A 17,726-nucleotide genomic window follows, 5' to 3' on the forward strand; every position below is an offset into this window, starting at 1 on the left:
ACCACAGGCTTTAAAAAAGTTACTGGACAACCATTTGTCTGAAATGGTATAGTTTCTCCTGCTCGTGAAAGGGGTTGGACTAGATTTCCAAGGTCCCTTCCAACCCTATTGTTCTAAATTCTATGTCAAACAGAGGCAAATGAAACATATAAACCAAAAACAAATTGTAATCAATAATTAACTGTCATGAGTCTAAGAAACAATTTCATTATCAGTTCCCTACTTTTATCATTAGATGTTCCTTAGTGTTTAGATCTGGTTTTAGGATAATAATGTAGCACTTGGGGAAGAAGATGCAGACCAGCAATCCAGCACTGGAGGCCAATATGGAGAAGACCTGCACGGCCACCATGGACTTTCCTTTGGTGCTCAAGTAGGTGGGCAGGAAAGAGACCCAGACGCTGCAAAAGACCAGCATGCTGAAGGTGATTAGCTTGGCTTCATTGAAGGCCCCAGGCAGGTTCCTGGCCACAAAAGCCACCACAAAGCAGACAGCAGCTAGGAAACCCATGTAGCCGAGGACAACATAAAACATGGTAACAGAGCCTTCGTTGCACTGAATGATGATCTCTCCAGGTTGGGAGTGCATGTCGGAATCAGAGAATGGGGGAGAAATTCCCAGCCATATGACACAGATGAAAATTTGTACACCAGAACAAGAAAGGATGATGGAGTTGGTCAAGCTCTTCCCCAACCATCTTCTCATCCTGTTTCCTGGTTTTGAGGCCAGGAAGGCCAGCACCACCATGATAGTTTTGGCTAATACAGAAGACACGGCTACTGAGAAGACAATGCTGAACACTGTTTGTTGAAGAAGACAGGTGGCTTTCCTTGGTTGTCCGAAGAAGAGAAAGGCAGACAAAAAACAAAGCAGGAGGGAGACCAGGAGGATGAAGGAGAGGTCCCGGTTGTTGGCTTTGACAATGGGAGTTTCTAGGTATTTAATGAATATGATTAAAACAAGGCTTGTGGTTAGGAACAAGAGTAGAGCAAAGAACATAAGAATTATGCCCAGATGTTCTTCATAGGACAGGAAGGTTATTCTTTTGGGGATACATTTGACTCGATTCATGGTTGGATATTGATCATCTGGGCACTTGGTGCATTTTTCAGTATCTGAGAAAACAAAGTAATATTTCTTTGATAATCTTTCAAATTTCAAGAAAACATTTAGATGACTTGAGATACTGAGAGACAGGAAAGCCTCAGTAAATGATATATACATACACTCCAGAAAAAAAAAAAAAACCTCCCCATGTATACAACTACAAACAACAACAACAACAAAAATTATAAGAAGAAATATCTGGTGCCACAAGCTCTCTTCTCTGAGGTAATCCACCAGATTCTTATCTTTCACTGACTGTACCATGAGTTCTTTGTTTTTCTTTGTTTATTATTTTATTTTATTTTTTAACTTTTGACAGATGATGGACATGTGTTTACCCCAAGAATGTTTAAACTAAGTTATTGATGATTGACCCACCAACCATGTTCTCAATAAACTGCTCTAAAATATTGGACACAGGATAAAAATTGTCTAACATCGTTGGATCCATGGAATTCCTCTTGAGAATGTTTGCAACACTGCTTACTTCAGGAGAGATTGTACAGACCCATCCAGTTAAAAATCATTCACTACCCTGAATTTAAGAGTATCTCCAAACTTTGAGGCCTTCTAGAAATTCCTTAAAATGTGATCCCTTCAACAGAATCCCGGGTAACAGAGTCCTGTGTACTGATTGCCTGGTAGGTAGCATGTTGATGTATTGTATTCTTCTCTTGATTTTTAGCATTTATATCTCAGTGTTTTAATTTTTAATTATTTGTTTAATTGTATGCCACTATGAGTCACTTTGTGTGAAATAGCCATATAAATTTGATAAATAAATTTGAAAAAAATTTTTGGAGGAAGATTAATTCATGAAGGAATTCAAGAAGAGAAACTCAGTCTGTTATCTGTAAAGTCTTTTTACCCTGTGAACATGACAGGATGAAGCAATATATTTCCAAACCCTCTAGATTTGGAAACAATTTTAAAGAGAGAATGAATTCAATATTGGTATTTATTATTTTATTATTATTATTATTATTATTATTATTATTATTATTATTATTATTATTATTATTATTATTATTATTATTATTATTATATCATATATAATATGACTGCGGTGTACAGTCAGGATAAAACATAGCATATAAAATTTAAAAACATTTTAAAAAACAATTAAATAATTTTGGCCCGAATTTAAAACAACCCAATTAAAACCAAATTCGATTCTGGCCGACGGCACCCTGAGAAGGCCCTCTCTGTGCGAGCGAACCGGTCGGTGGGAGGCTATTGGCGGCAGAAGGTGGTCTCGCAAATACCCCAGCCCTAAGCCATGGAGCGCTTTAAAGGTGGTCACCAACACCTTGAAGCGCACCCGGAAGACCACAGGAAGCCAGTGCAGCTCGCGCAGGAGAGGTGTTATATGTGAGCGCCCCGTCGCTCCCATAATCCCCTGCGGGGCCGCATTCTGGACCAACTGCAGCCTCCGGGTGCACCCCAAGGGGAGCCCCATGTAGAGAGCATTGCAGTAGTCCAGGCAGGAAGTGACAAGTGCTTGAGTGACCGTGCGTAGGGAGTCCCGATCCAGAAAGGGATGCAACTGGCATATCAGGCGAACCTGATAAAAAGCCCCCCTGGCCATGGCTGTCATATGCTCTTCTAAAGACAGCCGTGGATCCAGGAGGTCACCTAAGTTGCGAGCCCTTTTCTGGCTATATCGGGACGCCGGAAGCCACAGCCACTCGGTCTTGGAAGGGTTGAGTCGGAGCCTGTTTCTCCCCATCCAGGCCCACACGGCCTCCAGGCACTGGGACATCACTTCAAGGGCATTATTGGATATCAATGGTATCAATGGTATCAATGGATAAGTAGATTGATATTTTATTAGTTCTTTTTTTCCCCCTTCCTTTCTGTTCCTTTTAATCCTAACACTGTATATTAGTCTTTTTTTCCCCTTTCAGAACCACAACCATATTCCTTTTTGTTGGTGTTATAACTGTTTGTATCTCATTACTTGAAAAATTGAAAAAATAAGAAAAGGTGGGAAAGTAATATCTACTTGATGGTTTTATGGTGAATCTGCTGTTTGGTTCTCTTTTACTCCTTCAATCCAACTTTTCTCCCTCCATTGTTCCTCCCAATTAGATATTTCAGCTTAAGAGGATTTATGATTAACTTATTAATGGAATATTGATTGATGTATCATTTGGCTTGTAAGATAAAGTTGTCTTAGGTGAGCAAAGTGGATTGATCTAAAATCGTTCCTCAAGTTACAAAGAATTAAATTTTTTCTAAGAAATTTAAATATGGATGGAAACATCCAGAATAAAAGAGAGACTTTCTACCCAATCAACAACATCCTTCTTCCTATCTTATCCTTCAAGACCTTTTTTCCTCCTCCCACTAGGGAAGATATTGGATACCATGAAAATTAAAAACAAAAGAATCAAACTTACATGTGTCTTTAAGATGCATATTTTATCAAAGTGCTCTGGATGAATTCAGAAGGTTTCCCTATGGTATCACCCACCTTCCTGAGTGGAGATGGTCCCCTCTGGACAAGGAACGCAGTCATAGCAGCAAACTGGCTCTCCTTCTCGAGCCTTCTTCACAAATCCAGGCTGACATTTTTCCACACATTTGGACTGAGGCAGAGACTGAGAAGAAAAAGAAGAAATGCCAAAGCAAATATGTTAGGACTCACCATCTGTGTAAGATGGAAGTAGACATGAACATTAGCTAAATAGTCTCTGGGCTTCATGTAGGCAAATATGAAATCTTTGACCACTTCCAAATGGTTGCAGGAGATACAATTGTAGGCAGATGCCTCATTTAGATCCTCCCTTTTTCTTCTGGAATATCAGATTGATTTTTTTTTAAAAAAGTATCTTTCTACTTAATGTCTGGAGGGATGAAACTGAGAAAATATTTAAACATTAAGTGACAACTGTTACAATTCTTCTTCATAGTGGAATTAACATGCATTCCTCTATTCTTCATATATGCATGATTTTAAAATATTAAAATTTCATTTTTCAGTGAAGGTAATCCACCTTTCTAACTACATTTAGTCCATTTGAAATAGATCCTAAGGCTTTGGAAAAATGAAAAAAAAAAAGACATCAATATTTTCCCCACCTTGTTGAGCAACTTTAGCTGTGACAAAGCGTCTTGGTTGATTATAAGTCTCTGTCTTTCAAAACTCCCCAATCGCTTTTGGATGGGATCCACCTGGGGGATAACAACCCTACTAGCGACCCACAGATCAGCTGCTAGGACTCCATTTTGATCCAAGTACACTTTCACCAGGGAAAGGTTGTACAATTGATTCTTCTTTAGAAATCGATGGAACTAGAATGGAAACATCCAGTAATTTTAAAGGTATAAATCTTGGTTTGTTATCTCTTTTTACATTTGACTCTTTCTTGTACGTTGTTTATAAAGATCTCAAATTTCTTGCATGTTGTTAATAAAGATCTCAAATGCCTATATACAAATGCACAAAGTCTGGGGAACAAAGAGGGTGAATTTGAATTATTAATACATGAAGGCAGACATGATATAGCTGGAATTACTGAAACATGGTGGGATGAAATCTATGACTGAAACATACTGATAGAAGGATACAAACTGTTCAAAAAAACTCAGACCCCATAAAAGAGGAGGTGGAGTTGCACTATATGTAAAAGACCACTATATTACTATAGAAATGCAAGAAATCAAAGACAAAAACCTACGAGAATGCATATGGGTCAATATAAAAGTAAAGAATGACATTGCCATAGGTGTATACTACAAGCCACCCAACCAAGCAGAAAAAAATGGATGTACTTTTTGCTAACCAGTTAACAAATATATGTAGGAAACACAGTACAATAGTAATGGGGGACTTCAATTAACCTGACATCGACTGGAAAATTAATTCCTCACCAAATGAGAAATCAAATAGGTTCCTGACCAACGTAGCTGACAACTTTGTTGTCCAAAAGGTAGAGGAGGGAACTAGCGGAACAGCCAAACTGGACTTGGACTTAATTCTTACAAACAGAAGAAGTGACAGAGGGAGTTGAAACAGCAGGAACTTTGGGTGAGAGTGACCATGTCATACTAGAATTCAACATAATGCAAACACAAGCAATAGAACACAATGATATGAGACTCTTAGATTTTAAAAGACCTGATTCGAACAAACTCAGAGAGAACTTGGGAAAAATTCCCTGGATGAAAATCCTAAAGGGAAAATAATTCCAGAAGCTTGAGAAATTGAAAAATATGATCATAAAAACCCAGTCCAGAACAATACCACTGTAAAAGAAAAACAAGAAATCCAAGAAGAAGCCAGCATGGCTGCACAAAGATTTCTCTCATAAACTGAAAGACAAAAAGGACAAGTACAAAAAATGGAAAGAGGGACACATAACTAAGGCAAAATATCAGCAGATAGCCAGAAACTGAAAAGATGAAGTCAGGAAAGGAAGGGCTCAGAATGAACAAAAACTTGCAACAAAAGTCAAAGATAATAAAGTTTCTTTCAATATATAAATAACAAGAAAAAAAATCAAGGAAACAGTAGGTCCACTAAGGAGAACTCAGCAAGGAACTAAAAGGCAGCAGAGAGAAAGCAGAGCTGCTTAACTCATTCTTTGCATCGGTCTTCACACAAAAAGAAATTATAGTCCAACCTACCAAAATCATAATAATAAAAGACAGACTAGAAATAAAAGTTAAAATAACCCAAAAACAAAATGGTAAGAGAACACTTGTCTGATCTTGATGAATATAAATCACTGGGACCTGATGGATTACATCCCAGAGTTCTAAAGGAGATGGCAGATGTCATCTCAGAACTACTACATCTTACATCTACCACATCTTTTAAAAATCCTGGAGCTCCAGGGAACTACCAGAGGACTGGAAAAGAGCTGATGTTGTTTCCATCTTCAAAAAAAAGATGTGTGGGGGGGGGAACCCAGACCCAGGAAACTACAGACCAATCAGCCTAACATAAATACCTGGGAAGATACTGGAAAAGATAATAAAAACCCAGATCTGCCAATATCTAGAAACGAGTAAAGTAATAACTAGCAGCCAGCATGGGTTTTTAAAAAACAGATCATGCCAAACCCATCTTATTTCATTCTTTGACATAGTGACTAAATTAGTAGACCAGCAAAATACTGTGGACATAATATACTTAGACTTCAGCAAGGCATTTGACAAAGTAGACCATGTCTACATGGAGAGAAGTAAGCAGTGAGGTATCACAAGGTTCCATCTAAGGCCCAGTACTATTCAATATCTTCATAAACTGAGATGAGGGAATAGAATTTATAAAATGTGTAGATGATACTAAGCTGGCCAACACCCTAGATCAGGGGTGTCAAACTTACATCATCATGGCAGCATCATGTGATGTATCGGGACTTTTTTCCCTTTCGCTAAACTGGGTGGGGGCCTGGCCAGCATGTGACACATCCGGCCTGCAGGCTGGGAGTTTGACAGCCCTTTCCTAGATGATAGGCTCAAGATCTACATAGATCTTGACAGACTTGAATACTGGGCCCTATCTAACAAAATGAATTTCAATATAGAGAAAAGTAAAGTCTTACACTCAAGCAAGAAAAACAAAAGGTGCACATATAGATTGGGTGAAACTAGGCTTAATAGTAGCAACTGTGAGAGTAATCTTGGAGTTTTAGTGGACAACCAATTAAATATGAGCCGAAAGTGTGTGGTGGCACCCAAAAAAGCCAATGCAATCCTAAATTGCATTAACAGAGGGATTCCATCAAGATCAGCACTAATACCACTCTATAAAGCTTTAGTAAGACCACACTTAGAATACTGCATTCAATCTTGGTCATCATTCTATAAAAAAAGATGTTGAAACTCTAGAAAGAGTGTAGAGAAGAGCAACAAAGATGATTAAGGAACTGGAAGGTAACACCTAAGAAAAATGGTTACAGGAACCGGACATGGCTAGTCTAGTGAAGAGAAGGACTGGGGGAGACATAATAGCAGTGTTCCAATATTTGAGGGGCTGTCACAGTAATAGGGATGCGTTGGCAAAGTGGCTAAGACACTCAGCTTATCGATCAAAAGTTTGGCAGTTCAGTGGTTTGAATCCCTAGTGCCATGTAACAGGGTCAGCTCCCGTTACTTGTCCCAGCTTCTGCCAACCTAGCAGTTTGAAAGCATGTAAAAAATGCAAGTAGAAAAATAGGGACCACCTTTGGTTCCTATTTTCCGTGCACCTTTGCCATTTAGTCATGCCGGCCACATGACCACGGAGACGTCTTTGGACAGCGCTGGCTCTTCGGCATTGAAATGGAGATGAGCATTGCCCCCTAGAGTTGGGAACAACTAGCACATGCGAGAGGAACCTTTACCTTTACCTTTTACCCAGAGAGAAGGTGGTTAACCTATTTTCCAAAGCACCTGAAGGCCAGACAAGGAACAATGGATGGAAACTGATCAAGGAGAGATTCAATTTAGAAATAAGGAGAAATTTTCTGACAGTGAGGACAATCAACCAATGGATCAGTTTGCCTTCAGAAGTTGTGAAGGCTTCATCACTGGAAGATTTCAAGAAGAGACTGGACTGCCATCAGTCAGAAATGGTGTAGGGTCTCCTACTTGGGTATGGGGTTGGAATAGATGACCTACAAGGTCCCTTCCAACTCTGATATTCTATTCTATTCTAACTTGCAAATATTGTGAGTTGGAAGAACAAGTATTGCCACTATCTTCAAAACTTAAGAACAAATGTTCAGTAATCAGTTCTCAATCATATAGTATATGGACCAAAAGTATAGAAGATATAATTGACAAAAAATGATCAATTATAGGGAACAATTGAAGAAAACCCCCAAATAACTAGAGTATTTATAAACTTGAAAACAACAGGGTTTTTACCAGAAAGCAAGGATTTGTTAAGAAGAAAGTTGCAAGGCTAATCTTCATTCAGGTAGAACAGACAAGAAAAATCACCAAATGAACAAATTCTACTTTATTGTAAGATTACATTAACAGAATCTTGCCAGTGTGAAAGTACACATTTTTCACCATCTCTTTTGACAGTCAAAAAAATTAGGGAGAACTTTCTCTGAGTTTCTTTCTCTGCCTGTTATGTAGCTGTGAATTGCCCCTCCCCCCAACCATCTTATCTGATCCTTTCCTGTATCTCTTTCTATGGTCCTCCAAACTCATTCCCACATACAGTTACATGTCCTTAATAGATTGTGTGAATGCTGGTGGTATAATTTGTCTTTAGCAAATAATTAACAAAATGCTTCATGATGTTATGATTGGGAATCTAATTAACTGAGCGCTGGATGGTATGAGATAATTAAATGGATACAAACTGTCTTAAAAATTCTACTCAAATACATTTTAATCTTACTGACAAAACTGGGAAGTTATGAAAAACAATTAGACCTTGGTCGTTGATCCTTCTATATTTTCATTAATAAAGGAAGTAGATAAATCATGATTTTGTGATGCAAAAATTATAATAATGCTTGGACAAAATTATTTTGATTTCCTTTAAAAAATTCCCAGCTTCTGGAAAATAAAATAAAAAAATGTTTTTGTGATAGAGAGAGGTGCATAAGTAAAATTCAATAGGATTTTTATCATCTGGGACATGATACATGATTGTGCGAATAGCAATAGCACTTATACTTAAATGCCACTTCACAGTGCTTTACATCCCTCTCTAAGTGGTTTACAGAGTCAGCAGATTGCCTCCAACAATCTGGGTCCCCATTTTACAGACCTCGGAAGGATGGAAGGCTGAGTCAACCTTGAGCCAGTGAGATTCGAACTGCCAAACTGCTGGCCATCAGCAGTCAGCAAAAGTAGCCTGTAATACTGCATTCTAACCACTGTGCCACAGTGGCTCAATATGAATGTAATGAATGGCAGCAACAATCTATTTTAAGATTTCATTTGTAGTTTTCCTCACATTATTCTATACATAGAATGGTTAGTGATTATAATAAAGTAGTAGTAATATTTTAGTGATATGAAAAGCATATTATTAATTTGATGATAATGCCAATAATGATCCAGGTGAATCATACTAGGTCCTCTTGTATGAAACACACTTGGAGAAAACATTGCACAGAGTTTTCATCAGCTTTAGTCAAGGACAAAGAGGGCGAGGAAGAAATCAAAGGAGCTACTTTTAGCCTTGAGGAAAGACAACTAGGAGAAGAGTCATGTTGGTTTCCAGGAGCTTAAAATCAGAAGGAATCTGGGAACATTTTTTTTTGAATATACAAAATGGTTGTAGAAGGGAGGATGCAATGCTCTTCCAATAAGTACAAGATATTATACAGAAGCTTAAGATGTTAAACAACCAAGCTCTGAAAGAACCAAAGACCCTGAAAAGGAATTTAGTTTGATGGATCCTTGTTGGGACCCCATACCTTCCATGGCTGCAACTTTGGGGCCCCCAACCTCTCTTCTCCCTCCTTCCTTCTCCTCTTGGATTTGGTTGCAGCATTTAAGGCATGGGCCAGAATCTTAATGATGCTATAAGTAACGCCGTCATTTGTGATCCGCATCCCATTCTCTTTCTCTTGGGTCTCCAGTGGTGCTTTCTGGGTGCATCTTCTCCGGCCTTTGACAGAAAAGATGTGTTTTGAAACAGAACAGTGGAAATACTTGGCTTCAAATTCACGTTCCACAAAGAAGGAATATTTAAAGGCATCGTCTTTTCGCCAGTTTTTTTTCCACTGAGAATAAAGGGTCCAAACACTATGGACGTACTTGAGAAGCATGTTCTTTTTCATTACATATGCTCCAAGCATTGTCATAATCCAGACTTTCCCTTCAATGGGTCCTGGCAAAAATTCAAGTGTTAAATGGAAAGGAAGAATTCTGTTCCAAAGAGAAGCATATTCTATGAAGTGAACAAAGACATTGACTTGTTTCCACTTAGAGATGTCATCCCTGAGGAATGTTGCATCTCCAGTCATTGAGAATTGTTGTGATAGAACAACACAAATCCTATTCCTGACAAGCACAGGAGTAAAAGTTCTCATGAAATTCTCCCCCTTCTCTGTATCTGAAGTAAAAAGGCCAATCAGGGTCCATTCAAAATGGAGGAGCAGTTGGACAATTGCTGGATAGTGGAACCCTTCTGTGGGGAGCATCGGATGGAAAAAAGGGAATTGGCTTTTATCACTCAGAGTCTCTGAAGCAATTCTATCACTCATCTGAAAAAGCAATGAAGAATTCTCAGTTATATTTGGGGTCTTACCAAATCCAAATTTTGACCTTTTAATCAATCCAATGTTTTTCTCAGGCACATATTAAAACAGTTTCTTGTTGATTAGTCAGTAGGCCATATCAAGATACAAAATATAAAATGCAGAACATGTATGTAAAAGTAGAATTTTTAAAAAATGTACAATAGAATAAGCATAACGAATGAAAATAAAGATTTAAGCTGAATTAATTTCCTCTAAAAAAGGGCTGGATTATATACATCATTTTTGAATTCTGACCACACAGGAAATATGTTATTTTAATAATAGGATCCCAATAGGTTTTCTCTAATGTGCAGTCCAAGATATTGATCTCCCTCTTTCTTATATAATTGATTTTAAAAACAATAGATATATTACATCTTCTGTCTCTGGACCTCCACAAATACACCGGTGTTCACTGTAAGGGATTTGGAAGATTCAACTCAATAACAGTGTTAGCTTTGGAAGTCATATTAGCCCCGGAAGCTTCCATGCTGCCACCTTCTCATGTGTGGGAAAGTAAGAGGGGGGATTTAGTAGAGGGAATGTAGCTAGACAAAATAGCATTCTTCCTTTCGGTCAAGGTCAGGACAATCATGCATCTGGAGAAGGAGTGTTTGGAGTGATGTCTCAAGATGGAACAGATGGCGATTGGAGCATGTGATGGACTGATGAGTGAGGGGATGGTTTTGGGGGTTTTGATATACTGAGGGAAAACCCAGAACTCTCAGAGTTCCCAGATATACCAGTATATCTATTGTAATAAATGGAACTTTGAGAAAATGCTTGCTTTGGAGTTTTTAATTGGAGCAGAGTTTTTTTCTGAGTTTGTCAGTTTGGAAAGTATTGTAGCAGCTGATGCATTTCAACATGCCAAACTTACTGAGGATGGCTATGTCTTTGTCTGTTTTGATAATTTTGGATTCTTTGTGCAACATTTTTTTAGCTTTTTTCCTAGTTGCAAAAAAGACAGAGAGGTCACAGTTCCTACTGTAAATAGTCACGTATACAATTCAAGACAGTTTTAATTGAAATACATTTGTTATAACAGCATTTTAGGACTTTTGTACTTTAAATCAGCCTAAGGAAGCTGCACAGCTATAATTTTTTTTTAAAAAAAAATTAACAGTGCTTTCACTTGTGCCTTTTAAAATAGCTCCTTTGATATTGACGGAGCCAAGATCCAGTCACAGAGAAAAATACCCCAGGTAAGAAAAGGTGTGAACTTCCTCTCTTAGATCATCATCAAATAGTCCTATTTGGAAATGCTGCCATTTTACAAAGATGACAACTTTTGACTTTGACTTATCCATAATCAGATAATTATTATGAGAATGGGAGCCAAGTCCTTTTAACAGCATATGCAGTCCAAATATCATATTGGCAACACCTTTGTCTTACCTTTCTGTAAATATCAATCCTACTTCTCGTGACTCCATTGAGCCCCAAACACACCCTCAAACGAATGAACAAAAATAGTTGAGATAGAAGGGAACTTGGAAGTCTTCTAGTCCAAGCCCCTGCTCATTTCAGGAGATCCTATACCACTCCAGACAAAAGGAATGTCCAGTCTCTTCTTGAAAATCTCCAGTAATGGAGCATCCACAACTCCATGAGGCAAGCGGTTCCACGGATTAATAATAGTTCTCACTGTCAGTGCTTGTAGAAAGGACTTTGAGCAGGGTCACCATTCTGAGTTCCATTTTAAGGGCAATCAGTTTCTTCCATGATATTTCTTTGTTTACTGTGTCAAATGCTAAAAAGGCAGCAAACCATTATTTCCTCTGGCTGATATTTTTATATTTAGATGGTTCAAGACAAAATATTTGTCAGCAGTGGATCACATCTGCCTAAAGACTGCTGGTTCTTCTACTAGGAATATATTTTTCATCTACCATTCTCAACTCTATTCAAGGGGAAGCTGGCATATACTTAAGCAACAATATATAGCAATAGCAATAGCACTTAGACTTATATACCGCTTCATAGTGCTTTTACAGCCCTCTCTAAGCGGTTTACCGAGTTAGCCTATTGACCCCAACAATCTGGGTCCTCATTTTACCTACCTCGGAAGGATGGAAGGCTGAGTCAATCTTGAGCCTGGTGAGATTCGAACTGCTGAACTACACCTAGCAGTCAGCTGAAGTAGCCTGCAGTACTGCACTCTAACCACTGCGCCACCTGGGCTCTTACATTAGACAAATGGGTGTGGAATTGATAGGGTCCATTTTATTGCCTTTTTTATATATGGAAACTACAATTGTCATCTTAAACCCAAATGGGTACAGCAGGTATTATTTGTAAATGAACCTGCTAATAGAGGGTCCCACCAGCTGGGATATTTCTTGAACTGTTCAGCTGGTAGAAAATCCTCTCAGGGGCAATGTTGTCTTTCAAACCTTTTATAATGAATTTGGAAAATATATTTGTCAGGTTTTTTTAAAATATATAAAATGGTTAATGAATGTTAATGCTCCCTGCAGATTCATATTATTTATGTTTCATCAATAGTAGGAAAGATAATCCAGTGGAACTCTGTTTATAAATCTGGGGTTTGTTCATGACTGAGAATATCCTTATTTTGACTAAGATCATGTACAAATGTGAGCTTTCCATCAGTCCTGCACCTTCCTGTTGTACAGACGATCCTTTGATTTGACACGTAGTCTCTCCTCACCTTCACAGGTCTGCAGCAGGAGCCCTCAAATCAAAGAGGATGGTGTCATGAGTAGATGTTTTGATCCTTGCTGCCTCCCTCTCACTGTCACTCTATCACTCACATACCAACAATCCACTCACTTTATCAGATAGAGAAACACAAACACAAACCTGGGCGACTTTGTAGGTGTCGGCTAATGTTGATATCTGGATGGAGATGTCACGGTCAGCTCCATCAACAAGGGCCAAAAGGTTGTCTTTCCATCCACAGCTGTAGTTGGGAACATTGGCTTCTCCAGTAGAGAACATGTCCAGCAAGGCTTCTGAAGTACCAAGGGTGTTACCATAGTTGTCATAGAGGTTGTAGCCAAGTGTGAGATTGTGCAGGTGCCGGTGATTTTTATTAAAAACTTCAATATTGAAAATCATTTGTATTATTTTTTCCTTTCGATGAGGTAAACTAGTGTAAAACCATGCTCATGTTAATATTGAATCATCATCAGCAATAACAAAATACTTTTTCTCTATTTAATCCTTTTTTTTTCCTCCACAAGCAAATGGAGTCTTAAGCCAATATTGATCCAAAACCAGAGGCAAATGATAATCACCTCTCACCCTTTAATATTTGTGAGTGTGGAGAAGGTAGGATGGAGATAGTCCTCTAAAAGGATTAAAAATCACAAACACACCATTATTTGTAGAGTAATAATTTTGGGATCAAAATTAATCAACCTGGGAAACAGTTTGCAGAATAATTTAGTCATTCAAGCAAAACCATAATAAATGGAGAGGATTTTTTGATAAACGGTCCAGAAAAGCTGTTTTAAAAACAAGTCATCCTCTATTCCAGGCACAGAATATCAATGATATTCTGCACCCTGTTATTAACACAGCTGCCTGCAATTTCTGCTGGTTCGAATCTCTCCAAGGCTCAAGGTTGACTCAGCCTTCCATCCTTTCTAAGGTAGGTGATATATATATATATATATATGTTAGCCAAAAATCACAGATAGACCGCTTGGGGCAGTGTTCTGGAGTTATTTTATTTATTTGATTTGATTTGATTTGATTTTATACCACCCTACTTCCGAAGGACTCAGGGCGGTGAACAGCCAACAATAACAGTTGTTGTAATCCTTCCTGTTAGGATATGTCCAGAAAGTGATGCTAGATGAAGGTAGTTCAACAGCCAGAAAACTGACTTTGGTTGTCTTTCAATGGGGTCTCTTGTCTCTTGCCTTTCCTTGCTAGGAAAGGTCACCCAGAGCTATGGAGTTTGGTGCCACTCTACATTGGTGGCACTTAACTCTAGTGCTCCCTGTGCTTTTACTCAATGGAAGTAATCGGTATCTTTGAGCAGAACCTAATGTTAACAGTAAGGCCTGTTTGGTATTTTCTTTTCAATGAAATCTCCATGGATTAATCTTAAATTGGAGCTGATTTTATAATTTCTTGTCACTGAAGTGAAATTTCATTTGCCATCTGTTCTAGAAATATCCATTTTTTTGCTGACTAAGAGACAAGAAAGTGACAGCCCATGGACCGCACCATTGGCTAAGAGAGAGAAAATTATGGAATGGATAGGAGTTTTTGTTTTACATTTTCTGTGTTCTCTTTCCATATTGATACAATGAATGAGAGCCTTTACATTTTGAAGTTTCTTGGTGTCTTAAATAAACAATGTTCTGTGAGGTCTGCAGTTGAGATGGTGGCAGCACCCACAGTGAGGTGGATGGTGTGACCTGGTCTCTTGCCATAACCACCCAGAAGTTGGTTTAGGGGGACCTGGTGGAAGTTCCTCTGGTTGTGTAGATGCACTTGGTGTGGTGCGACTCCTATGACATTCCTACCTCTGAGGCTTTGTTTGAAACTCCACCCCAGATGACCTCCAAGTTTCATCTACAAACTGTTTAATAGAAGCAGGAACGTCACTGAATTTTTTTTCTTCCAAAACAGAGGATGAAAATGTGACATTACTATCATGCAATAGCGTGAGCTGCCTTTTTCACAGAAAAATAAAATTATTATAAAGATGGTAGTTGTTATGAAGAAGCAAACAATTTCTCCTCTTGCAGATGAAAACTTGAGCCCAGGAAATGCTTCTCTTCTCTTTATTTACAGTCATTCCCCTCTTCCTACTGACACCTACAACATGGGAAGAATGCTGTAGAATAATATGGACATACCTGGGGGATGTCCAACATGGTGGCAGTCTGAGAGGAGATCTCAGTCCCAATGCGACAATGAAAAGGTCCTTCTTCCTTCCACAACTGTAATTAGGACCATTGATCTTCCCAGCTGAGAGCAGGTCCAGCACAGCATCCCAAGTCATTCTTAGGTTCAAATAATTGCCATTGAGAGATTGCAACCCAGGTGGACATTGGGAAAAGTTGGAGAACCTGGTTGATCTAAGATGACCTAAAGATGACCTAAAGAAATGAGAGAACTTTCCAATAGTAGGTGGATCCTCTTCTGGAAATGTAAGACCATCGTGCATTCCTCCTTCCTTTAGTCCAGTGTTTCTCAACCTTGGTAGCTTGAAGATGGGTGGACTTCAACTCCCAGAATCCCCCAGCCAGCAGCGCTGGCTGGGGGATTCTGGGAGTTGAAGTCCACCCATCTTCAAGCTACCAAGGTTGAGAAACACTGCTTTAGTCCATATAACACATTTCATTTCTGCTGGTACTTTTATTCTAAGTGGTAGTCTTTTGGGTTTGAAGAAGAAATATTGTCCAGTTCATCTGTGGATATCAAGTTGGCTGTACAGTCCCAGCCTGGAGGCTCAGAGTCTAGCAGAAGAGGAGTGGGCACTGAAAGTCCATTGTTATATTAGCTGTGAGTGTTGTTCTGTGATGCCATACATGATTTTCTATCAGTTTTGGGTGGTCCTTGTCTGCAAAGCTGGTGGAGACTGCATAGCACAGGGCTTTCCAAAGGTTCTGTTAGTGGCTGCAGCTTCTGGTTCCCTTGGCTGGATGTCTCAGTGGTTTAGGGTTTCTTTCACAGAGTCTTTCTAGCTCTTGCATGGTGGACCTTGAGGTGTCTACTCAGATTCCAGTATATAACAGAGCAACTGGCAAAGCATAAGGTGACCCTCCATTCTGATAACATGTCCTCCCATCTCATTTGGGCTCTGATAACCTAATAATGAGCTGATTGGAACATGATCCTTGAAGAGATACTTTTACCTTTGCTAAGTGGCTTCTTTGCCCACCCAAAAATACAAATCACCACGTAATTCAAGCAAAGCAAAAGGGGGAGAAGGGAGTCAAGTTTTTTTTATAGAAACACATGATACAAACATTTGCAATATAGCAAGTGATCAAACAATAAAAGACGCTGATTACATTTGAGACTTCAACAATGGAAAACATTGATTCCACAGTACAGAACATTCTCCAAGTGGCAGATTTATGGGTTACAATACTCTTTCCAAGCAGCGTATCGCAAGTGTATTCAGGTGGGTTCAAGTCTATTTATGGGGTACAGAAACAAATGTTACATGCAGTACATTTGGTGTATGTAATACATCAGAAAGCAAGTGATGAAACTATAAAACTCAACTTTATTGGTATTTTTTATTTTAATGTTGCACATTTGATCTAGTTTTTTCTTGATTGTAAGCCACCTAGAGTCACCTCTTGTCAAGGTGGGCAGTGTATAAATAAATAAATAAATAAATAAATAAATAAATAAATAAATAAATATATAAATCTTCATGTAATTTTTTCTTCTTTTTTTGGGTAAAATATTTCTTTTTGGAGGTGTCAAAAAAACCCCATTCATCCAAGCCAACACTGTCAATCAATTTAGACTGGTGAGACTGTTCTGGTCAAAGTCACCATCCCAGGAGGGGAGACAAAGGCAGCAGGCCTGTTTCCTGACTCCAACCTCTGATGCCAGAAGAGGGAAGGTGAGAAGGTGTATCATCAATACAGGTAGCCCTCCTCTGTCCCCAGCACTGAGGAACGGATCATGACAGAAGCTGTTCAGGAGCTACAAACAGAAAGGCTTGTTAAGAAAGTGGAGGAGCTGAAGGCCTTGTCTGTCCTCCATCCTCCAAAGAATAACATGGCTAAAGGTTTACACCCAAAAACTTCATTTTGGTCTTTGGGAATCCCTACCATATAACTTCACACAAACATATGGACTGACTTTTGATCAAGGGGCTGCCCCTTCTCAATCCAAGAGAAAGTTCTCTTGTCTCTTAAACCCTTAAGTCAGTTCTCATACAGTCCTCTGAAGGTTGACAGCCGAGACAGCATGATTGACGATCGTCTTTGCCTGAGACTCAAAATGACCCAGGTAAGCACAGAAGGGTCCCTCTCACCCCTCCAAAGCCAAATGCCCCTTGCCAGTTACCTCCAGTCATTGCTCGGTTGTGCTCATTGCATGGCCAACAGTGACTGAGAATTGGAATGAAAAAGAGGCCACACAGAATTAACGAGCCAAAATAAACCTTTAGGCACAGATTGTTGCCTCAAACATACTCCTAAATGGTTCTGGTTTTTTGGCAGCAGGGAAGGACATGGGATCAAGCTCACTACAACACATCCATCTGCTCTGTCATCCCTGATCACAGATCAAAAATTGTGAATCCTAATTCCGATACCAGTTTCAAAACACAGGACCTTACTCTAGTATTTATTAAACAATATGTTAAATATATTTATTTTGTTTTATCACAAAAATAAAATACAAAACAGAAAAGCAAAAAAAAAAATGATATATTCAGCACCAACAACAACAAAAAAGAA

This window comes from Pituophis catenifer, unplaced genomic scaffold, assembly GCF_029215685.1.
Source record: "Pituophis catenifer annectens isolate HBS135680 unplaced genomic scaffold, rPitCat1.0.hap2 SCAF_2, whole genome shotgun sequence".
NCBI lineage: Eukaryota > Metazoa > Chordata > Lepidosauria > Squamata > Colubridae > Pituophis > Pituophis catenifer.